At 49.4% G+C, this 25,123-nt stretch overlaps 1 protein-coding gene across 1 annotated transcript in view; it reads right to left on the bottom strand.

Moving 5' to 3' along the window:
- Positions 1-25,123, bottom strand: part of LOC119461235 (uncharacterized) — a 315,477-nt gene that overhangs the window by 121,648 nt on the left and 168,706 nt on the right. The window lies entirely within an intron of this gene.

Below are 25,123 nucleotides of genomic sequence, written 5' to 3'. Positions count from 1 at the left end.
ACAAGAGCGGCCGCGTCCCGCGTCACTGTCCTACAGCGCGCGCGGCCGAAGAAGCCCGCGGTGTTCCTACAACGCAAGAGAGGCAGAGGCGCTCGTCAATGCGCGCGCATGCGCGCTAGGCGAACTGCCCGCGGCGTCGGGCGGGCACTTAACGAACGAGAAACACCTGTCGATGTTTATCGCCTCGCGTCGCTGAGGCGGTAAGCATTGTTTCGGCTCGAGAGTAAACGGGAAAGGGGGGGAGGGGTTTCAAACTGGAGTGCTCGCACAATGCGAGCTCCGCAGCGCGAGGGAAACGGAAAGTAGGCTACACCGCAAGCCAGATGACTGCACACGCGCTACGTGGTACGTGCCTCTGGCGGTGACAGCGCATGCGCGCGCCCACATCACCACGCGTGCGTGTACTGTTCGATGAGCTTCGCACGGCCAAAGTGGCCGCGGTGGCATTTCGGGTCTGAGCGCTGCGGTGCTTCTTGGACCGAGCTACACGCATCTCGCTTTGACTGCGTCGGCTCTCTGAAACAAAGAAGACATCCAAAGAGAGAGAGAGAGAGAGAGAGAGATAGAAAGTGTGTGCGTGTACAAAGCACACAGCTGCAGATTGGCCTGACATCGATTTCCGGCAGGTGATGTTTTGGAGACAGTAATGTTGACTGTGTAGCGTAGCACGAAACACGACGAGGGACACTGAGAAACCAACTAGTCCAAACCATTACACTTCTAAGTAATGTTGAGGTTGCAGAGCGTATGCAGATGCAAATCACGTGGTCGAAGTCGTCGTCAACGCTGCACATCCGTGTGACAAAATGGCGTACTGAAGAAGTGAATGTGGACTTTAAAGAGAGAGTGATTCGGATCAGCAATTAAGTTTGGGGCGGAATGCGATGTGACGCTGTATACGATCGCGTCTATCAAATCACGTGGAAGTTACAGCTGGGATGAAATCGAATATGGGATCCGTCCCTCCGGCGTCGCACCAGACGCTGTGAGATCTATACGCACCAAAAGAATCGAATTAGTATGAGATCAGCGCGTGAGGCACTGTGAGCGGCTCCGGCAGAAAGGTCAGCCCTGACGATACCGAATACGTCACAGTGGGCGGGCATTCTTCGCTTAGCACAACATAGGGCTAGTCCTTCAGGCCACTGTACGCATGCCATTTTATGTAATTAGCTGGTCTGTCAGACGCGGTGACGTCGGGTATTGCAGAAACGTGCGAGAGTAAGTCAATGCTGTGCATCAGCGTATACAGTTTAGTGCCTGTGGCAGATGTACTGCGACAGATCCTTACCGCGGCTGTCAACCTAGTAGTCGCGAGACGTGATGCCTATATGACACATACATGACAGAACTTTTCTTTTTTATGTAACCTGCGTGGAGAAGTATTTCGAATGCGGAAATAAGCAGGGCAGGCCCAAGTTGAGGCGCCAGGTATATAAAAGTTGAAACACGTCTACGGTGCGCTCAGAAGCGTGCCATATGTATTTCAGGCAACGAGTACACGCCCCGCTTTCGAGCAACCGCGACATATGACATTCACATCGCGAAACCATTACGAAGTTCCGAGGCGAACGCAGTGCAAATAGTATTTCCTCCATCCTCGTAGCGATGACTCGGCAAACACGATCGACGAGCGGCACACCGAAAAAAAAAGAAAAAAAAAAGAAAACGAAAAGACAGGCTCCGGCTTCAAACCGCATAAATGATGCAAGGTATACAGCGGGTATTGAGAGCGATCCCGAACGCGTCTTCCTCGAAAGAGCAGCAGCGTACATGCATCCGAAACGTCCGCGGCGCCTATTTCGGGAAGCGGCCGGTAGACGGCGTTGTGTTTAAGGGGCGTCCCGCGGATTGTATATGTTGACGATGGAGAAACGAATGCGAAATAAAGAGCGCTGACACCTCGAGTCGCGTGAAACACGAAGAGGTGATTGAGCGCGAGTGCGTGCGTTAGCTATGGGGAAAACGGGCCCACGTGCTCGTGTATTATACGTGTAGATATATACCGAGCCGCAGTTATGCAGGAAACACGGTTTGTCACTCGTGCGCGTCTCGCCGTGAGTTTCTTCAATGCATCGGCACGCCTGAAGTTTACCTCTTCACGACGTATAGACGCACGAGCTATATTTGGAGCTACAGAGGTGACACGCCGAATATAATCGAAGCCGTCCGCGCCGCGCCTACTGCAGTTGCGCTTTTCCGAAACATATCGATAGTCGGTGACAGCCGATGAGAGCAGTGACATATACACCGCTGAAAGAGAAAGAGATTGATTGGCTAGCAGGAAGGAGGAAAGCCAGCTGACTGCACAGTAATTGCCTAGCGCGCGGCTGACACCTGAACTAAATGTTACTGTATATGGCTCCCTATACCATATACAGAGCCGCAGTTATGCAGGAAACACGGTTTGTCACTCGTCCGCGTTTCGCCGTGAGTTTCTCTGATGTACGTGCCTTTATACATATACTGCAAGATTAGTAGACAAGCCTTCCTGTGAAATATGAACATAAAAGAGTACTGCTATGAGCTCCACGGTATAGGTTATATTTCGTACAGTGGGCGTCAAATTATACGTTATTCGTGGTACGTGAGTTGCACGGTGTTGCGCATATCGTTCTGGCACGATATAGCGCAGTTTGCGTGCAGTGTTGCCAGACTTGCCAGTCTCGTGGCGATGACGACATCGGCAATGGCATTGTTGATCCCGTCAAGCATCGATTTTTCCGCAGCCGCTCCACGCACAAGAAGTTCATAGATCCGTTCGAACGCGTTCATCACACGAAGCTAATAGAGGAAGTTGTGTTCATTGCCTGCATAGAAGAAATTAAGTTTTTATCTGCCCGAAAAGCACGACCATTAACGAGTATCGTATTGTAAGCGTGCATATAAGCATTCACGTAACTGTTGCGAAAGGCCGTATAAGACTGCCCGCGCCGGGGAAGCAATCAGCGAAGTAAGTCTTCCGGCACGGCGCGCGCATCCACACGTGACTGATGGAAGAAATATAGCTCGTACAAAAGGTGGCATTGAGCGGCGTCAAAAACATCGCCAGTGGGAGAGCCGTAATCAACGAAGACCTATACCTACTTCCGGCAAGTCATCCACACACATCGCGCGGCGCGCGAAGGTTGCGCCGCGCGCTTTTCGAGCGTTTTCCCGCAGCGTCGAGCGCGCGCGCGCGTTTTTTTTAACGTTCGCGCAGCGGCCTCTAGCTGTCCAGGAAGCGTGCAACGTCACGAAAGGTCCACGCAAAGTGCTTTCCGTCCAACACATGCGCGCGCACCACGCAGCATGCCAAGAGCAACCTGCACGCGCATCGCGAACGTCTAAAAACGAGGCGCGCACGCAGCGAAGCCCAACTCCATGGACTCATGGAGCTACAGCGCGGAGACTACACGAGCGCGCCAGAATCAACTAAAACAAAAAAAAGGAAAGACATAATTTTATTCTCTGTCTTTCTCACGTGCGATGCGAAGACAGGAGCGTATACCCGCAACGCATGCAGTCGGCGGCGGCAGCAGCAAGGGGTTCCGTTTTCCTCGACGATTCTGACACGCGCGAGCCGCATTCTTCGTTCCTTCCTCCTGTTTTATATCTAAACGTGCGCCGCGGTACGACGCGTCTAAGCCGCGCTTCTTGCAAACGCTCGAGCGCCACACGCGGACGCCTGGCGCGCGCCGTGAAAGCTCTCCAAGAGCTGGCGACAGACAGGTTCAAAGTCGTGCGCTCCCGGTCGGCCACACACACACGCGCGCCAAGAAAAGCGGTCTCTCTCTCTCTCTCTCTCTAGAGCAAGAACCCAGCTCGGTATACACACATCTCCAGAGGGAGTAACGCGAGGTCGCACCCGTCTCTCTCGCTTCTCGTTCCTCTCTCGATCCTCTCTTTTTAGGGCCCGTTACATGCACGTGCTTCTTTCGACAGCGTCGTCGTCCCGAAAAGAAACCAGCTTGACACGTGGGCCCACGGATGAGACGATTCCACATATACGAGAATGAAACAGGTTGCCACTGCCCTGCAGCCAAGCCGAGCTGCGTGCTGGTGCGAACCGCATCATATTGCTAGAGTTCCAACTTGGCCGTGACGAGGAATTTCGTCACCGCCGACCGGTTGCGCTGCATGTATGTGTAAACTGTGGAGGAACTATTTGGCATTCGGAACATGATCTGTTGCGTGCCCCGTGAGGTTATCTGCCAAGTTCCGTGTCACCGCGGTGGTGCGAGCTCACCGGGAGCGCACGCGGCCCACGGGTCGATCGGATCGAGATTCCAACACGCGTTTTGCAGAATAGAGGCAGCCTTATATATTATGTAGATCACTAAGGCGGCCGAAGGCATTCACCAGTGCCACGCAGCTTGCATACATACAAAAGTAAAGTCGGTCACATGATCCACACTGTCACTCGGCCAGCTCAAACTACGCGGTCTAACGCGAAATTATGGATAGATTTTTTAAAGAGTTTAATAATGTTATCTTGATCCAATGACGGCGGTAGGAAGCCGCAAATTATTACAAAGAAGAGACCTCTAAAACGAAAATCATTCGCGCTGCAGTGTGCTTCGTTATGCGGGTAATTTGCACGAAGCGGACAACATCTTGGCCCATGATTACAAGTACGGCTAGACAATAAGCACTGCCTACCTAAAAATCTGCCTTGATTTCCGGTTTTGCCATCCCTCATCCTATACAAAAGCTGCCGTGTTGCAATAATGCTCCGCATTTCAGGCTCCAGTTACCCCGTCAGTTCTTGCCTACATATTATATCCTCTTTCCTGTCACTTAATCTGTTCTGACGTTATAAGATGCGCGCGCAGGAAGATTTGCGCCGCTTGTACTTCGCTTCCTATAGCGTCCTCCAAACAACGCGCCCATGTCACGTCAGAGGGAGGAAGCGATTATGAAATGACAGGAGCACGTACGTCCGTGGCGACGCAGGCTATACGAAACTGACAGCGCTGAGGATGAAGTGGACATCGTATGTGTATACTATACCTTTGATCTGCTCGCTTACCGCCTCTTTTGCATGCGCGCACGCGTAACTCGACAAGGCACGCGCGCAGCTTCGTGACAGCATCGACTCAGCGGGGTGCTCGATGCTGATGAGAGAGCATCATATAGGCGAGCACACGCAGACGTCTGTTGCATGTTTATATTCTACGACGTATGACGTGCACGCGGCGGAAGAGATGCGATGCGTGCAGTGCGACTCCGACGGAAGGAAGACCTCTCTGACGCCCGCTTCATCGCACCCTGTCTTGTTGTTAAATCAGCGCAGCGTTTCGGAAGCTAAGCGAAGCGTGCAAACGACGATATACTGTCCGGCACATTCCTATAGCGCACCAAGTCCTGACCGCATGTGTTACTATATATGTGTACTCTGTCTCATACTTAAAAGACTGCAGCACATCAGAAGCTGCGAAGTGTGCTGATCGCGATACTGCCCAGAACATACTATGGTGTTAAGTTCCAATGGTTGGCTCCAAGTTTCAACGCTTGGTTCCAAGTTCCAATGGTTGGCTCCAAGTTTCAACGCTTGTTTCCAAGTTTCAACGGTTGTAGCCAGTTCAACGGTTGGTTGCCATTCCATGTTGTGCTCCAGTTCCAACGTGTTGGCTCCAGTTCAACGGTTGGTTGATCAACGTTGTTCCAAGTTCAACGGTTGGCTCCCAGTTGCAACGGTTGGTTTTAAGTTACATCGGCTGGTTACAAGTTCCAACCGTGCCTCAAGGGCACACTGTTTGCGCTCAAACAGTTCTGACTCAGCGAAACTCTCCACATTGGTTTACGATGTAGTCCGCAAGGAAGACCTCCGGTATTTCGCTTCTATTTAAATGCTGCCATCGCGGCTGCACGTTTATATCGATGACATCATGACACTGCGACCTCGCGCGCAGCAGGAGAACCTTCACAGCCGTCTGCGCCTTCGCGGGAAGAAGCAAAGAGACTTTAAACGCGCACGCTCGTTTCGAAGCGTTAAATCTGGGCGCTTCAACGTCACACACTGCTCGTTTCTGCAACGCGTCGTCTGCTTATTGTTGTCTAGAGCAGACGACGTGGCCGTGTATGCGCATATTGATAGTTTTCACGTGACGTCACAGACCCAGCTTCTCACCGTGCCGGTGCACCAGCTTGGCGGCTACGATGACGTCAGCGCAAGCCATCGTACTGATAGTTTTCACGTGACGCCACAGACCCAGCTTCTCAACATGCCGGTGCACCAGCATGGCGGCTACGATGACGTCAGTGCAAGCCATCTATACACACTGCGGGAAGTATACCTAGCACACACGCGTATATACTATACCGTCTCTCTCCGGATAAACGACGAATTCAGCAAAGCGCGGCTGCATGGAGTACTGCACAGTTTTCGCGAGACGCCGACGACGACGTGAGGAAGCGCACCGATTTGGCTTCCGATCTGAAACATCACCGGCGTCACGCGCAAAAAAGCGTGCTTCGCGCGGCCCGGTCCCATCGCAGCGGCGATCGTCGCGGCCAAGGCGGAAACAGCGCTCTATGTACGCGGCACGCAGTTGGGGAGGAATCGTGAGGAAGAGATGACGATCGACGGTCGGCAGCAAAAGGTCGACCGAGGCGCGGCTTCGTGAACGGTATTTGCTGATCGACGCGGCGGCGGACCATGCAGGCCGTACGCGCAGCTCGCGTGCAAGAGTCGTGCGAACGCGCGGAAAACGTACGGGCGCGTTGGCTTTGCGCATGCGTTTCGTTGGTCCGCAAGTGCCAGCGCTCGCAGGACTAACCGATGCGTCAGTTCAGGCCGTCGTAAGTGGGAACGTATATGGAGAGATTGAGGCAGAAAATGCATAGGGTATCCCTTCTTTCTATCTCTTCTAAAGAAAAAAAAAGTGAGGAGCACACAGTGTGTACTAAATAAACGAAAGCACATATATCTAAGCACCAAACATTTGTAGAGAAAAGAGAGAGAGAGAGAGAGAGAGAGAGAGATAGAGGACACCTTTATTGAGATATGGCGCGTCCAGGTATGCAAATAGAATAAGAGAAGTGAATATAAGTCCACTCTGATGCGGAAATCTCAAAACTTGGTTTTATCGTCTGATTGAGTTGCAGCCGAAGGTGTTTATCAAGTCCACCGACAACGCATTACGCAAATGGAGGAGATGCCGAACCGTGACATGGAGAGATATGATCGGGCACCTGCTTTCCTCGGTCAACGAGAAACCAGAAAAAACGACAAACTGAACCGTTGGACCCGTGTTCCAAATACCAACAAACTTTCTTGCATGAAACGACGTTGACAAATTGGGAGATCATGTATATATAGAAGGAGGAGTGAAAAAAAAAATATATATATATATGTCACGAGAGGCTCTGAGGTCTGGGTTACATATGCATGCGAGTCTGCAGGTGGGCATATGTAAGCAGAAAGGGGAACGTCTTCGTACTTCACAGAAAAAAAAGAAAAAAAAAAAAGAAAAAGCGAACGTGGCACAAAAAAGTATAGCACTACTCTCTGTCCCATGAAGATGTAATGTTTTACAGACATATTCTGTTATACACTCTCATACCTAACTCTGATGCTCTCCCATGTGCAACATACTGAACAGTACAACATAGTACAACAGTACAACATACTGAACAGAGCATATAACAGGCAAATAACTTATTGTATTCGCATATAACATCGCTGCTGAACACGAGGTGGCGGGTTCGGCCCCGGCCGCGGCGGTCGCACTCCGATGGGGGCGGAATGCAAAATATATACATAACCTGTACTTTTATATACTTTCCCCCCAGTTTTATGCACATACAACCTGCACATTTCTACAGAACAGTCTAAACAACACAACAAACGAGGAGCAACCAATACCGAGTTCACGCACCAACCTCCCCTTTCCATCACGTGAAAATAAAAATAAACGCCTGCCACGTGGGAGAAAGTCCACAGTAAAACACCCCCAACATGCTCCAGTTCGAAACTTCGCACGACTGGCCGCCTCCGGCCGCATATCGGAACGAACCGGTCTCGCGCGTTTTTCAAGAACGCGCGACGCCCCCGTCGCGCGTATTATACCTAGCGCATCACTTAACTTCTTTACCTTCACTCGCTTTCTTTCTTTCTTTGTTTATTTTCCTTCGCGCGAAGATGAACGTGGGAACGGTCCCCTCCGCTCGCGAAATCCGCGCGTCACATGCAACCAGGGACGCGCGCGCCCGCACGACAAGCCGCGCCGCCGGAGGCATCTTCGCGAGAGAGAGAGCGAGGCCCTGACCACGAGCGAGGTATTACGCGCATATCGTTTGCATGGCTCGCGCGCGCTGGACCGTTTTGACGCCGCGGATCGCGAATGCGGGCGCCGCGCGTAAACCCAGCCAACCAAGACCGAGGTCAGAGAAATGTAGAACACGCAAATAGCAGTTTGGGACAACTGCAGCTCCGCTGCGCGACTGGATTCTCCCCTGGCCTAGTATAGTGCCGTATGTATGCATGTAGGCGAGGCGCGAGCTCCTTAAAAGAAACGCGCAAACAGAAAAGACAGAAAGGAAGAGAGAGAGAACCGAATGCCCGAAACACTTAGCCCAGAATTTTCGAGGGCTGCAGCACCGACAGGGGGGGGGGGGGGGGGACGCTGATGCTTTAGAGGCGAGTTTCCCAGGGCGTGCGCAGAAAGTGGAGGACCAAAAATTAAAGGGAGCGTCGGTTGTCACCAAAAGGAGCGCCATCTGGCGACCCACGACTCCGCGCCGCGCTGCAGCGGGTAAGTTTAAGTAGAATTCAAAATAGTAACAACGTCAAAAAAGTCGAGATACATAAGCAAACGCGTAGTATACAAACACACACTCCGTCCGTCCTGCGTATGTTTATGCGGACACCCCAAGATTAAAAGGCGTACTGTCTACTCCCTCTTTATAAGGAGTAACTGTCTACATCATATTTGACTCCATTTACGAGTTCCCTTATTCTACACGGAGTAGGTTTACTGTACTTGGGCGTAAGTAAGGAGTGAACGTAAGGTACCGGAACTCCTCGCTGTACTTGAGTCGATTTTCTCGAGTACACTCTCCTTATCCCCTCCATAAGGACAGTGTACTCGAGAAAATCGACTCAAGTACATACAATCGACTGAAATACGAAGTACATACGCCCTCCTTGGGTACAAGCAGAGAGTGAACATAATCTACCGAAACTCTGGAAAAACGGAGTAATGGAGTCGAATATGGGAGACCTTAATCCCACATGAGTAGCAGCCAGAGAACTGTATATTCTGATAGCGTATGAATACGGTAGTCATGAGTTCGACGGAATACCGTCTGGTCAGGTAATATCATTGTGAAAAACAAAGCAGGCCACTGATCATGGTAAACATAAAATTAATTTTACTTTGACCCTGGTCAGTGGCCTGTTTCATATTGAACAGCGTATGAATACGTATGCACACGCACCCTCGAACAGACGAACGCTTACTTTCTTATTGTTTGACACAAAAATTCACGCATACTCACTCTCTATCTTTAACACCCCCCCCACTCACTCACTCACTCACTCACTCACTCACTCACTCACTCACTCACTCACTCACTCACTCACTCACTCACTCACTCACTCACTCACTCACTCACTCACTCACTCAGTGTCGCGCACATATGCACGCGGATGAAGATCGCAACGAAGACCGACATACACGTTCGCGCGCACCCACATCGCCGCAGGGCACCAGGCCCTTGAACAAATCTTCGCATTTCCTTTTTCCCACGGCCCTGCAGCAGCAGGAGCAGCGCGCGCTGCATCAAAAATATGAGTGCCGGAGCGGGCATGCACTATAGACAACACTACAGACAACAGACGCATGATCGAATAATGGCCCCGGTGGTGCCGCAGCGTCCGCCACACACGGAACAATGGACAGTGGAGCGAAGCGGGAGGGAGGGGGTAGAGGGGGCTGCCCGTGGAAAGGGGGGTGCGGGGGCAGCAAAGGGCAGACCCCCCCCGCCGCTTCCCACAGGCCTCGTCCCGACGGTGGCGCGGGGAGGCGAAGCAACGGGAGTAAACGAGTTAACAACGCCTCGGGTCAGCCGGAGCAAGTTCACGCCGTCGTGGCCCGACGTAAGGACTGAGAAAACAAGCAATTGTTTCTCGGGCTACACGTAACGTCGATCCTTCCCCCTCCTCCCCAACACTCCTCTCACACCGAATGGCGCCTGAAGTCGCACGTGCTACGCATTTTAACGCCCGGAAGCATGCAAAATGCGCCTGTGAGCTCCAAGCCGCAATCACAAACTGTTCAGACGTTCGGACACACGCTAACACCCTTGTTTCCATATAGCCTGTACTTTCACAAGCCCGCTTGCGGTGCCGGTAGGGGTAGACCTCTGTACTGTTGTAATGAACACGCTCAGATTGTACAACGATAGCAATTACAGGTACTTTCGAGCTGCAAGAACGGCGTTTCATTACCGTAGCAACGGCCCGATAACTCACGGGCAGTTTCACAGTCTGTTTTCCTACATGTCATCTTGCGCAACCATCGTTGTTGAGCAAGTTTTTTGAGAGGTCGACAAGATCTTAGGCATTGATTAGAGCATGAATCAGATGTCAGGCACACTATGTAAACATGTTTACGACGAACTCTTTTTTATCTCTCTATCTTTTGACGCTGATGCAACTCCGAGGAATCAAACGCTGCAGTACATCCATCCATTCTGATCTGCAGAACGAAAACATCAAACCTACTTTCTATATTGGGGCACGTGACGAAGTGCGCCAATGCTGCTGTAACGTATGACACCCCTGCTTTGTCCACAAAGCTAGTATCTCGCGAAAAAACACGCAGGTGTACATGTCTGCAGCTGGCACAGATGCCTCCTCTTCCCCTAGTCGCTTTACTGCGATCTCCCCATGAAAACAAAGGGATGCGCACGCCCTACACAGCTGCTTGCCAAAAGGAGAATGCCACTACAGTATAGTGTCACTACGTCCGTGTCAGTACGTTCTGCTGGAAACCATTTGTGATAGTGTTGTCATGCTTTAGGGCGTGACAGACTGTCAAGGTCACGTACCCGTACGTTGTTTACGACGCGTTGTGTCTATCAAGTGGGTCCTGCTGCATCCCTTTTTGGCGCTCCCCACGATAAAACGATAGCGTAAACACTTTCATGGGAAGCTAGACTGACAGGTGCATGCGCTACAAGCATAGTCACTGCATTAGTCAACAACAGCCCGCTGTGCACTGCTCAACCGATTTTTTATTTTTATTTTATCCTGGCGAAAGCTTCGAACTCATTACGGACCATCACAAGAAGCTGCTATTACAGTTCAGCAGCGAAGTTTCGCTTTTGCTGCGTGCAAGTCCTCCAGTTAAAGCTACCTCTAGCCAGTCAAACCGATGCTCGGCTCTTTACCTTATTCTGCAAGAGAATATCACGCGAAGCCTGGAAACTTAAAAAAACATCGGACTCGCTTGCATCGTCGCGGTAAGCGAACGAAGCACAACTGTGTATAGGCAAGACCTCTCGGTGTAAAATGTGTGACTTAGCAAGACAGGCGTGAAGAATTGTATAACTTGTACCCTACAGCAGAACATGAAGCATGACAAAAGTTGGCCCAATATCTCCCGGCCAGGACGAAAATAAATCAGACAGTTCTCGCCCAATATCGGGTCACATATAGGCCAGACAAATGACAACGATATCCCCACATTTGTACCGCTTATAGAGTGGTGCTTGGGATGCGAACGCGGCTAATAAACTGGCCTTCACCGGCCACTCGCCGAGCCATCAGAAAAGCCGGTTGGCGTGCCGCCGGTCCGGCTTGGTCCATTAATTCTCTTCCTCCTCCGATGCGCACCGTGCCTCCGGCCGTTCCGAGCCGACACAAGCGCTTGACCGAAGACGCTTCCGCGCTCGTGTCAGCCGAGTGAACTTTTTTTTCTTTCGCACTACGAGCACCGTTTCGGGCCACGCAGCGGGAGTCCGGTGTTAATGCGACTAACCGGCGTAGACAAACGTCGTTTTGCTGCTCAAGGACAAGTGGCGCAATACTTCTCAGCGTTTATAGCGCGGGAAAAGGCAGCTTTACTTTCCTGAGCTGCGCCGTTGGCGGCATGTGGGCGCAATTAACAATGAGGTAATAGACGGAGTGCCTCTTCTTTGTTCCTTTTTCTTCATCCCTCTTTTATTTTTTTTATTCACACAAGCGACTCGGCATACGAAGTGGTAGCGTGCTTTTTGCCGGCCCTGTTGAAGACCAGGACAAGCACGGAAAAGGTGGCGCAGGTCAGCGCAGGAGTTTTGTGCAGTCATTTCAAGCACATGGCGGTCAATACCAAAAAAATGATCATGTCCAAAATTAGAAAAAAAAAGAAAGAAAGAAACATGTCAAGCAAGCAAGCAAGTCTTCTCACGTAGTTCTAGGGACGTATTTTCTTCGGCAGAGAAATGATCCGGTTCTGTTGCCCGATTCAAGCCTAGTATTGATTTCCAACACAGAAATACGAAAGCAGTGTGAAGATAAAACTCTGCACGGTAACGCTGAAGGTCGGCCGGCGAAATACTCTATACATTCGAAAAGTTGCAGCAGGCACGGTATTAGCCAAGATATTATTCGTACAGTCTGCTACCTGTCGGCCAATGCAACCGTCGCTCTAAATAAATTACTATAGCAGTACAGATATACATAAACGCGTGCGAGCTTAGGCCTCAAACCTTGAGTTTCGTAATTAGGACATAAGGTCACTGAGGAGACTGAAAGATAAGAGACAGCCAACCGAAACTGGAACTCAGTCAAATGCAAAAGGTGCTCAAACTCGTTTCCAGTCTAATAACAGCACCGTTGGCGCTGCATTTTGCCTACTCGAGGAGAAGTACCCTGGACCACTCGGTGGTCCTAACTTTTCGAGACAAACAGAAAGGGAGAGATGCCGGTCCAAGCTATAGTTTGCTATGGCCTGCTTCTGTGAACTGGTGAAGAGAGACGGAAAGGAGTGATTGTTGTTTTTGTTATTATTATTATTATTATTATTATTATTATTATTATTATTATTATTATTATTATTATTATTATTATTATTATTATTAGAAAGCGCGGTATATACAAATCCACCACGTTGAAGACATCCCCGAAGCCGTGTGTCTGGTCCAGTGGATCACCGACATACTGGAACTGCTGTTATCGTGAATTTCTCATTGCATATTCATATCAATAAACAACGACAACAACAATAATAATAATAACAAAGAAATTCGGGGACTACATGGGGTTAACGAAAGGCAGCGGTGCTCACCGTCCGGATCGACCAGCTGCTCGTACGACGGTCCAGCCCAGAGGACCACCAGCGAGGACAACTTGTTTTGCATCATCTTCGAACTTATTTTCGGCACAGATCACCTACAACACCACTAGCGACGGAGTGCGTTCCCGCGATGGTTTCGGCGTCCGAGGAACCTTGAAAGACCGAAGACGGTTGCACAAAGTACACAGTGACACCGAGTAGGGTAACGCAGAAAAGCAGCCGTTTCCTCTGCTGAAGTTCAGACGTACATTCGGGATACGGTGCTCAACGGTACCGGCGTAGAATATCCATCTTCACTGCACATCCATTTAGCATAGTGATGCATACTCCACGAGCTTGAGAAAGAAAAGAAAGAAAAGACAGACCCGGTTTCTTCTCCTTAAAGGTCAGTCAGGGGTCGAGGAAAGTTCTTCGCTTGACGAAATATTTACTCCTGAGAAATGGCAGCAGTGAGGTCAGAGCCGCGATACAAGGACATAAAATTAAGAGAGCCAGCGTTTTACTAAAGGTCAGCAGTGTACCAAGAAGAGGAAGCTCGGCCAATCGAATATGCCTGTCTACGCGAGCTATAAATCGGCGCAAGCCGACCAATCGTCACACACACGCGCAGCGAAAACATCCAATTCCTAAAGTTGGAAAATCCGCTGATTTCTCCTCGAAGACGGTCGTCGTGGGAGCTTCCGAAGTCAAGGCGCCAAGACGATGTACCGCTGACCACCAGCCACAGCCTTCGAGGTCCGCTCGCCTTTCCACACTGTATTGGCAGATATTACGATGCTTTTAGACGGTTGCGTCGTTGCGGGGAAGGATCACAATCTTGGCGGCGATGCAAACGGCGTTGGCGTGTAGGAATACGATCACGTTCCCGGGGCAACGGCACGGCGGATGAACAGCGCGCACCATCGTACGGCAGCGCGCAACTGGTTTCTGTTCGTCGGTCCGGCGAAGTCCCTCGCGCCGGCCTCCCCCCGAAACGTGCCACGAAGAGGGGGAGGGGGACAGCAGTGGCGGGGAAGTGGAGAGGTGGGAACGACGGAGGAGGGTGGTACACGCTCGTAAAGCCAAACGCCGCCGAGCACAAGTGTGCGTACGAGGACAGCCATTCGGGCTTAGCCGAAGCCGTTATAGGAACAGTGATAACATGAGAGACGGAGAGGAAAGACAGTGGAGATGGACGATTGTGGAAGCGCCAGAGACGAGTAGAGGAAGACGCGGAGGAAGTAACCGCAATCGCCGAGAGAATGGCGAGGCGGTAGCAGTACATCGAACACCAGGCGGGACCAGTTTGAATATAAAAAAAAGAAAAAGAAATCGTCCGACTTTTTCTTTTTTTTTTCTTTTTTCTTTTTTACCATAGTCCAGCGTTCGACGGAACACCGTCTGGCGTGGGGCATACATATTCTTGTTGACAGCAAACATATACACATATATACACATTTACAAATTTCTTTAACGGTGTCAAAAAGCGGAATGTGGAAACCGCTATAAACAATGAAAGTGTCTGGCAAGCATTTACACGTTTTCTATGCGAATGCTACATTATTAAAGAAAATTAAATTATGGGATTTTACGTGCCAAAACCACGATCTGATTATGAGGCACGCCGTAGTGGGGGACTCCGGAAATTTGGGCCACCTGGGGTTCTTTAACGTGCACCCAAATCTAAGTACACGGGTGTTTTCGCATTTCGCCCCCATAGAAATGCGGGCGCCGTGGCCGGGATTCGATCCCGCGACCTCGTGCTCAGCAGCCCAACACCATAGCCACTGAGAAACCACGGCGGGTCTACACTATTAACCACCAAACGCCGTCTGCAGATTCCCCGTCCATTCTGTGCGAGTAATACGAGTAATAATACGAGGTAAAGATAAGAAATTACGAGAATGCATGCAATGTCATTCACTCGCTCTGCCTTTTCTGGTGTGATTTGGCTAAAGAGAGTCCTCGCAGGTTCACATCTTGAGTTTAACTGCCGCACAGGAGACAGCACGAAATAAGAATATATATATATATATATATATATATATATATATATATATATATATATATATATATATATATATATATATATCGTTCCCCACCTGCGGCTAGTTGTTTTTCCATCCATTTTCATTTCCGTTAATTTATCATTTATCACTAGGTACAAGTAATTTCGCCTATGTTGTCCTCGTTTGTTGGCTTCTTATATGATTAATAAAAATCGGGCCCCTCGGTTCCCTTTCTTCTCGTTCATATATATATATATATATATATATATATATATATATATATATATGAACGAGAAGAAAGGGAACCGAGGGGCCCGATTTTTATTAATCATATCATAAGAAGCCAACAAACATTGACACCAAGAACAACATAGGGGAAATTACTTGCACAGACTAATTGAATTAAAGAAATGATAAATTAATGGAAATGAAAACGGATGAAAAAACAACTGTCCGCAGGTGGGGAACGAACCCACGTCTTCGCATTACGCGTGCGATGCTCTCACCATTGAGCTACCGCGGAACCGTTCTCCCATCCGATTTCTGGGGTATTTATGTTTTACAACTAGAACTAACTCTGGGAGTGTTAGCCAGCGCCACCACTCACAAGCCTAGGGGCGGATGTGGAACATCCTTTCTGCCGCAGGCGTCACGAGCACGTGATCTTTTTGGGTGATGGCAACTGGTCAATAAACCCACATATGCTCCCTGAAGGCATCAATGTTGCCGGATTCGAGCCCTCGTTATGTAATGAACGAGAAGAAAGGGAACCGAGGGGCCCGATTTTTATTAATCATATCATAAGAAGCCAACAAACATTGACACCTTCTTATGATATGATTATATATATATATATATATATATATATATATATATATATATTGTAGTGAAGAGGAATGACCGGCGCTGCAGCCACATCGCCAGTCGTCCGGGAGGCGCGAGCTCGAGATTGCCTGAGCTGCTCTGGTTGAGACACGCTGCCTGCTGTTCTCGTGTCCTGTATTCATATTAGATTTGAAGTTAGCCCACGTGCGGAGATCGGCTTCGTGGTTTTGAACCAGAGCAAGGCGACGCCCGATAAATAGAATATCGCGTTGGCTAGCTTGAAGGGATCGTCCCATTTGTTGGTGTTGCTGGCGCGTTCATACGATTCCAGCCAATCTTCAACGTCTTTCTCATCGGTGCCGCTGAAGATGTCAGGATCCCGCTGACGCTGGGCACCGGCACATACGATGGCTGGAGTAACCGGTGGGGATGTCGGGCTGGGGTCGTCGGGCATGGCGGACGGCAGAGTTCCGGTGCGTAATTCCAGGTTGGGGGAAAACCGCAGCACCTCCACCAGAATCTAATATGAATACAGGACAAGAGGACAGCAGGCAGCGTGTCTCAACCAGAGCAGCTCAGGCAATCTCGACCTCGCGCCTCCCGGACGACTGGCGATGTGGCTGCAGCGCCGGTCATTCCTCTTCACTACAATATATATATATATATATATATATATGTAAAAGCGAGAGGGAACAAGTGACCTTACAGCATTAGAACCCCCAAACCTGGTAATGATTTCACACCCATGGTGAACATTCGGCCCGAATAACATGTCGTTGCATACCATAGTCCCTGAATGTGTGCATATCACCTGCTGTAACTTAACTTTAGTTGTTCTCGCGTGAGAGTTTATTTGATATGTGACCTGAACTTTCTGTGACATGCCACATGCGACATGCGTCTTTCTGTGACCTGATTTCATGTGCCGTTACGTGACGCTTGCGCATCTTTCAGTGATTATGTTTACTACTCCTACGGACTTCATTTTTCTGTATCCTGCTTTGTGCTGTATTCCACCACCAACTTCGTGAGAAGACGTGATAAGTGAACTACGATCCACGTGAGATGTATTCATGACTGCTGATTTGCCTTCCTGCGAGACACGGGTTTCATCCACACCTGGTGACACAACCCTGATCTCAACTGATAGGAGGCCCAGGCGGAACAATTGCCGGCTATGTATGCCAGGCTAACCCCCCCCCCCCCCCCCCCCCGCCTGCTGCAACACCACCACCAACACCATGTATTAATGCATTCCTTTCTTTTTTCTCATTTTCTCACGGACTTCATTTCGAGAGAAAGGTGCAGACGCCTCTTCAAATAACGTGGTAAAAACATAGATACAAACATCATCCCGATGTAAAGAGAAGGATTATTATCCGACAAAGGTACAGAAAGCTATACATTAGTCGCTATAACAGTGAAAGTCCACACCCTGCCGAACTTCGAGAATGACGTAGGCCCCGCTCTTCGTGGGTAAGGGTGCGGCAACAGGACCGGCCGAGGCTGTCCAAAGAGGTGGGCCGTCGTTCATCCGTCGCTAATGATCTCCGCGGTGCCTACATAGAACCTACTCTCGTATTTGGTTGGCTGCGGTTCGGCGTAACTCATTTCATCTCCGCTGATCGAGACGCGTGGATAACCCCTCCTTATTTCGATCCCGACCCAATTCCTCAGCTTACGCGTTGACCTATACGAAAACGTCCCAACGAGGCTCGACAGACAAGCAGCTTTCTCCCGAACAATCGCGTTCGGGCGGCTTGTAATTCGCGATCAGCGTCCGAAAGATCGATCGTCGCGCAACATCATTTCTCACGACTCGCTTTTCGCTCGTGCATTGGCTTTTCTCTTTCGCGCTCTCCGCACGCGTGTGACAGTAATCCCTTAACTCCGGAGCCGATAGTCGACCATGTACTGTAAACTCTGTGTCGATGGCCAGTCGGCTAGCCCCGCCCCTCCGTAACCTTTATTTACTGACTTTTATTTCCCATCATTACACGCTTCCAGCGGCCAATCCGGCGAAAAAGCTCCTCGCATCCATTATCCGAGCGTCTCTAACGACCAGCGACCGAGACCACTCTGCATCGTGATCATTGCAATCACGACGATTTCCGCATCCATTGCCAAGGAGGATGACTCTGTGGCCTTCTTTCTTACGCTGCGGTGACCATGTACTCGTTAATGTGCGCGTCACGGGCGCCAGACAACGTTTATTTCCGTGTTGGAACTTGCGAGTAAGTTCCAACAGATCGGTGAAGTATTAGGCAATATCCTCGATGACCTTACATCGGCGAAAGCATTTTCTTCTGGTTCTTTTTGTTTTTCAGCACATGGTAGCGCTAGCTCAAGGATATTAGTACAACGCAACACATCCGGGAGAACCAGGCAATATCTCGATACCCGTATATATATATATATATATATATATATATATATATATATATATATATATATATATATATATATATATATATATATATCACGATCCCAAATTAAATCCTGACAAATATCCGTGAGATCGCATGTTCTATACGTATAAAGTGTAGTTGGGACACTTCAGTGCAGTTATGCGTCAGGTATGTATACACCGCACACAGTTTGAGGCTGTTTCGTCTTGGTGGTGCCAACAACCTTCTATACTGCGAAAGATCGCATCACCATGTGGTGAATATTTCTTTTTTCCTTTAAGCACAGAATCTCGAAAGACTACATAATTAACTAAGTATCAGAAGACAATACGCCATCGAGAAAAACACTGCTTCGCAAACTGCTAGGCATTAGCATCGAAGAGACGCGACAGCTACAAAATCCCGATAAGATTATAGAAGAAGGCTAATAGCAGAATGAGACACCTTGAAAAGCCGAGTTCATAAATACGCGAAGACAACCGCGCATCTTTTCGTCTCGGCAGAAACTTCGAGAACAAAAATTGGCCGATAGGTACGCCGGGACGGCCAAGCAGGTCCCTCCCCTGTCTATTTCTATACTTCGTTCGACTTATTTAACGTCGCGGTATATATACGTTTCGACATTAAAGATTCCTTTTCTTTCTTTCCGTCCCAAATATCCGCTCAAAAGCAATAGCGGTCATCGATCCCACAAATTAGCCGGCATGTCTGACGCGCGATACCGTAACCCCGTTTTCGAGAACAGCTGGCCTAAAGCGTCCTGACACCGGAGAGGAATAAATCTCCAGCATGACTCGTTGCTACGACGCCGCCAGATCAATCAAACACGTGCGTCAACTACCATCGCTAGTCGCTGTATTTCCGTCTGTTTCTGTCGGAAGTTCACCGCCACATTAGAGACACGGAGGGAAGGCACGTCTGCACCCGGTTGGCTACCCTACACGAGGGAAAGGGGGACACAAAACATTTGAAAGATGTCGCTCTTCCCAATACTTTCCTCGACATTTATTCGGAAATGTGCACCGATGCTTCCTACATTCGTGGCTACACCATTTACATCCACTTACCACTAACATCCGTTGACTCGTACATCTTTCTCGAATGATATTCTTCATATATCGGCAGAAATTCCTTGGTCGTTGCTTCTGGTTTAATTTTGAAAAGTAGTAAAGCAGATGTGGAATATACCGTATAAAAGGAGTATCGGGAAGATATAACCAAGCCTGTTAGAATCTTCAATTCTCCCAAGCTAGCTGTCCGTTGCATGAGAATGTGGACCGCGCAGGTAACAGTTTGAGGAAGCCTCGTGAATATATGTCGGCCAACATAAGCAGGATTCAAAGACCACTCCTACACCCTAATGGCCAGGTTGCAAGTGCGTGTCAAGCCGAAAATGCGCGAACTTCGGATACACAGCGAATACACGCCTTGGAATCACGGTCGCACGTACCTATCTATAAGCGCGGGAGGATGCACTTTTTCTGAGTCACGTTCACAGCCGTCTGCGTACGGGGGAATGTCAGACCAAGCAAGGAAAATAAAAAGAAAATCAAGGTTAATAATAAACACGGGTCTACGAGATACCGCGCCACTTCCTCGAGAGCACTCTCTAGCGGTCTCGGTCATCGGCGTGTCATTGCCACGTCTTGCGGAAACTCGGGCAGCGAGCCACGGAACGGTCGAGTATGCGTGCATCTTCCACGAGCGGGTAAACTAGAAGCGAAAAAAAAAAGTGGAACCATTTTTTTTTCTTAATTGCCGGACACGATGGTATATACGGACCGTTATAACCAGTAGTAGAGGCGAGTGCACTTTCAGGACGGTTAGAGACGCTGAAAACCGGGAAGTAAACGTATATTCGTCAAATGTTCGTGAGTATGTTTCGAGGAAGCTTTCTCCTTGGAACCCGTCGCGGTAGAGCCGTGGCCGAGCACGAGGTCGCGGGTTCGAATCCACGGCACATTTTGTAGTAAATGGTGTGTATTTTTGCTGTATAATAACTTCTGTGTTAGTACGCGCGCGTATGCCAGGTATTTTTTGGCGAGCGCGTTTAAGAATTCGACCGTGCACTAGCCATATGACGGCTAGCTATGGGCCCAAACATGTTTTATGCAATCTGCGACGTATAACTCTTGAGTCAACTTAAAATAGTCAATACCCGCCGCTACGCGGCCGCATTCCAATAGCAGTGGAATAACAGAACGATCGAGTATCGAACCACAGCTGATCGATATCATTCTGAAGCCCTCCACCACAGAGGCGCCTCTCATAAACCACATACAGTTGGGTACTGGACGTGAAATCCTCAAATTTAACTTGCTTTCTTCTCGAAATTTTTTCATAACTCGAATGCTGTTGCATAGTCATTTAGTGCAGTTGTCGTGATGTTTATAAAATGGTGGTGGCGGAAATCCTCTTTACTTGGTACTACAGTACTTATTGACAACTGCGCGAGAATTGCTTAATGCTTAGGATATAGTTCGAATTAACTTGGGCAGCATTGATTTCCTTGACACTACAGACCTGTCTCAGTACGCGATCAATTTTTCACTTCACCGCTATGGGAACGCGCGTTAAACCGCGAACGCGATAAATCTAGCTCGGGCCCATTGTGTAAAAGCTGGCATAATACACGAGCTAACGCCGTTTCCGATCCCCGAGGCCTGCTTTGTTTTCAAAAAAATTAAAAAATCCCGGATTCCGCCGCGATGTCACGCCACAACTCACCCGCTTCCGAGCATGCTTGCAGCGTTGCGGGCACAAAGTCTTCACTCACAGCCGCGAAGCCTTCCGGAAAGAACATCGCCGACATTTCCGGCACATACACAAACACCAGCCGAGGAACAGCCAGCAAGCGCCGAACGGTCCAAAACAAGCGAGGGTGAAAGATGTCGGGTCAGATAACCGCGGTACAGGGGCGCGATCGCAAAAAAAGAACACTCCGTCAGTTTTCAAACACAACAGGAAAGCTGCACAGAGGTATATATGTGCGAGCCCATATGTATATACGCCGAGCGGCTGTCAAGAGCGCGGGGTTCAAAGCATGCTTCACGCGAGCCCATGTTGCAGAGCACTAAGCGCAATGCGCGAAGTGCCCGCTCTTTTGAGCCCGGGCGCAGCTGGCATGCGTACATGGCGGACTCGTGCACATGGCGACATGAACGCGCATTCCTTCTGCATGATGCGTAGCGACAGTGCCAGCTGAATTGACGCTCGGCTCGCCATATACGAGCGCCGCAGAAAGTAGGAAAGCCACATCCGGCATCACTGTCAGGCTCTCGGTATACATATATTGATCGAGTTTAACGCACTCAAAGCTACGCGTTATGGACATATATGAGGCACACATTGATGGAGGGCTCTGGATTCATCGTCAACAGCCAAGACTCTACAAAAGAGAGAGAGAGAGAGAGAAAGCAAGGAGGGAGGCAAACCAGACAAGCGCCCAGTTTGCTACCCTATACACAAAGGGTAGCACAAAGCGTAGCGCAGGAGAAGGAAGTTTGTCAAGCAAAGGGTGCTATTTGGTGACAATCTGTTTGCCCAACTTCATCGCCTCCTTCTCTTTCTCTCTCTCGGTTTCAGACTGCACACAAAGGGGGAACGGCAAGAAGAAAAGAGGGAGAGAGTGAGCACTGTGCTTGAACTATAAAGTATACACATAAATCAAAGGAGACCAGAGCGCTCTTTTTTTCTTGGTGATGGGGAGGGGGGAGTACGCCACGTACTACCGCGTATAGACAGCAAGAAATAGGTCTGTTAGCGACTTTTGCCACTAACTAGTCCGTAATACTTTCCATATAGACGAACCTCAAGTCTATGTGAAGAAAAAAAAAAAAAAGGCAAAGCTTGCACTCGGCCGCGCAAGGCTTAAGACACAGCGAAGCTGGCCCAGATGGCGTTTTCTTGGCTGTAGCAAGGTTGAACTTGGCTGTAGCTAGGTTGAACTTGGCTGTGTCGAGGTCTAAACTTAGTTGTAGTGTAGTGAAGAAGAGGGACGATGCAATGGGGCATCCTTACCAGCGCTGTCTAGTGGGTCAGTCTCTCAGCGCATCGCTCGGACTACGCCGCTCGCGCTCGCGGTTCCTTGAACTGACCCAACGGTTGGCCCTAACGCCTGTGAGCAATAAACGCCTTTACAAGTGGTGGAGGTGCTGGGTAAGTCTTGAAAACGCCAGCATGGGCACACTGTGGATGGGCGTGGAAAGCTGGGCATATTTCGGAACGCAGGCTGCGAGGCACTATACTACAACCACTGGCGACCGTCGGAGCTGTAATTGCGCCGGTGAAGCAGGTCGTCGCGAATGGCGAAATGGTGAGCTTGACGGCGCAACGCACGGGTTGTCGACCTGGTCGATGGATCAGAGAGCCAGCCTATAATATGCGCAATCCAGGGGTCCTTGCGCTGCTCGGAAGCGATGGTGCGAAGGTCGATGAAGACACCGTCAATCGAGATATATTGTTGTCAGCCAAGGCCTGAACTTGGTTGTAACTAGGTTGAGCTTGGTTGTAGCAAGGTTCGAACTTGGCTATACAGGTTGAACTTGGGTAATGCTAGGCCTTTCTTAGCTTATTACGGCGCCATCAAATCGGCCATGCTTTGCTGTGTCTCTATAGCCTTGTGCAACCGAGCGCAAGCTTTCACCCTTTGTTATTGAGAGATACGAAGATTTCTCGAGTGAGTGAGAGAAGTCTTTATTATTAGTATCTTGTAGTCATCTCGGGATCTTGTCGGCGCTGTCTCTTGTTCTCCCTTTCCCTGGCCGCGTATTCTGGATCTGCTCGTCACTGCCGTTGCCGTCCTCGTACGCAGCAAGCCTCGCTTCTCGAATCGCCGCTTCTTTCTTCGGGAGTACGTACTATCTTTCTACTACGTTCCATGGCTGCATCTGATAGAGCGCCACCGAGCACCGGCTTACATAGCTACGCTCGTTGTCGGCGCATGCGCAGTACACAGGCGGTAGGTTGCGCCAGGTGTTCTATAGCAGCTGCAGCGTCGCTGGTTGCCATGGCTACGGCGCGGCTGGCTTTCTGTGAAACACCATACTTTTTACGGCTAGCTTAAACAGCGTCGCTGTTAAAATTGTCGACACTGCAAATCAACACATAGTCTAGAGAGTCTTCAAAATATTTTCTCTAAGGGACAGTGCACCCGAATATCAAACCCTTTTGCTCGCGCTCCACCACAAGGACGTCATTTCCATAGAGGCACGTGACGGCCTCACCAGTAAGCCTCGGCGTTCACACCCGGAGACTCACGATTCAGGCGGCTGCATGATTAGGGGTTACCGGTATAACAGGGAAAAACAACCGCGCGCTGATGAAGCGTTCGTTTTCCGTTTAGCTCACACGACGGCAACATACGCCGGAAATACCATCGACGAGTGAGGCGCCGACCGCAACATTTCTCATCTCTGAAACCACCGGCACACACAGTTTGCAGCGTCTGGTATATAAGAATTCTGCATACGTGTACATGGGCGAACCATACACGTGTATATATAACAAAAACATATTTTCTTTCTGAACCGATAGAGTGAATTACCGGACGGCCCACATATTTTACAACGGTTACAATGCGCTGTTTCCTTTCTATCCGAGAATAAACACATAAAATACAGATCTACCCACAACTGCAGTCACTGAGCATCTGCCGAGCCAAACAAACTAACAAATATTCCGAATCAAGTTATTTAAACAAAATAAAGCGCTGCCGTGTGTGCATGCACTGCACAACACAATAATAAATTTTGCACGTGCGATTTATTCCATGCAAGGAATATTTAGTGATGCAGCTGCGATTCGGAATTGCAGGACTGTTCGCAAGCATACATAATATTTTCCCGCATCGTACGCAGTCGACGGCGAACGAAACACGACAGTGCAGACGTCCGAATTTCGATACATATGCCAGCGCGAGGATGCTTTTAAACGCGTCACGAGATAGATTATATATATATATATATATATATATATATATGGGCATAGAGCGATTGTTTATACCATTACCGATGGCCGGCGTGCTTAACCGACTGCGCAAGGCGCCACGTTTACTATATATATATATACGCATGCGGTGTTGCCTGGAGACAGTTGCCGTAACCTAACGGTAGAACTGTAACGCTACAGGTGCTACAATATTTAAATATTGATAAAGATTCATGCGGATCGCACGCACCGTTCCTCGCCCCATGGCAGCGGACCCAACACGACACAACCCCACCCCCCATCACAGCAGGATTCAAACCTTCGGACACGAAAAAGGAAGTTTCACCATATAAACACCATAGATCTTCCCAGACAAATGCGTTTACACGAGGATTTGTTATTTAGTAGGCGAGTTTGTTAAACGTCAGCGCTCTATCAGGTCGATTAGGTCGTCGAGTATTTGCGCTTGAGCTCACAAAGGAGCATACGCAACGTGTTCGTGTCCTTTACGATGTTTTGTATCATATTTCGATGCGCAGAGATTATAGAACATTTCCTGTGACAAGTTGCACCGCGATCAGTATTGATCGCACGAGGAATCTGGCTGGAATAGTGCGTATGCCTGTTTCTCCGCCGGTGCGTTCAGTTGCATAACAAGCTCTTACTAGCCCGTCACTTTAGTAGTAATAGTATATGGTAGCAATGG

The sequence above is a fragment of the Dermacentor silvarum genome, chromosome 8, assembly GCF_013339745.2.
Source record: "Dermacentor silvarum isolate Dsil-2018 chromosome 8, BIME_Dsil_1.4, whole genome shotgun sequence".
Taxonomy (NCBI): Eukaryota; Metazoa; Arthropoda; class Arachnida; order Ixodida; family Ixodidae; genus Dermacentor; species Dermacentor silvarum.
The sequence above is the reverse complement of the archived record's forward strand: the minus strand, read 5'-3'. Positions and strand labels throughout refer to the sequence as shown.